The 579-nt window shown below is 58.2% G+C and overlaps 1 protein-coding gene across 1 annotated transcript in view; it reads left to right on the top strand.

Annotated features, from left to right (window-relative positions):
- The first annotated feature begins 455 nt into the window (after nucleotides 1–455).
- The window catches only part of HBP1 (HMG-box transcription factor 1), a 17,917-nt gene continuing 17,793 nt past the window's right edge, over nucleotides 456–579 (top strand). Inside the window, exon 1 of the mRNA XM_009328320.1 lies at nucleotides 456–523. The gene's annotated coding sequence lies outside the window, so the exon portion shown is untranslated. The remainder of the gene's footprint in view (nucleotides 524–579) is intronic.

Raw genomic sequence — 579 nt, 5'->3', positions numbered from 1 at the left:
GGGGGAATGGAAGAGGCTCTGGCGGGGGACGGGGCTGCCCTCGCCTCGCCCGCCCGCGGCCGTGGGTCACATGCTGATGCGCGCTCACGCGCCTTTAGTTCTGCTGTGAATATCTTCCTTATGTAGTCAAAGTAATGTTTGTTCCGCGACGGGCCTTCGCGTGGTGTGGGGAGGGCGGTGCTTCCTCCGCCGCCCTCCTGGGGCGGGGGGAGACATCCGATGGAGTTGGGTAAAAGCTGCGGTTCGGCCCGCGTAATGCTAAAAGGCCGTCTTGGCAAAAACATGGTGAATCGCGTTCTGCGCCCCTCTGAGGCTGTGCTTCAGCAGCGTTTTTCTGGCACAGAGCTGTGCGGGTCGGGGATGTGGAGCGAGGATCCGTGATCAAAGCAGCTGTGCCAATAAAAGTCCCTGGTGTAGATCCAGTCTTGCCAGCATGTCGTGTTTTGCTTGGAGAAGCTGTTCTCCGTATTAAACTCCATCCGGTGAACTGCTGCAGGCATAGACGTTGCCTGAGACTTGGGTGGTAGGTTGGGGGAAGGAAGGCAAATAGCAGAAGGAAAACCACGGGAAGCATTTCCA

Source organism: Pygoscelis adeliae, unplaced genomic scaffold, assembly GCF_000699105.1.
Source record: "Pygoscelis adeliae isolate BGI_AS28 unplaced genomic scaffold, ASM69910v1 Scaffold267, whole genome shotgun sequence".
NCBI lineage: Eukaryota > Metazoa > Chordata > Aves > Sphenisciformes > Spheniscidae > Pygoscelis > Pygoscelis adeliae.
This window is presented reverse-complemented; position numbering and strand designations above follow the sequence as displayed.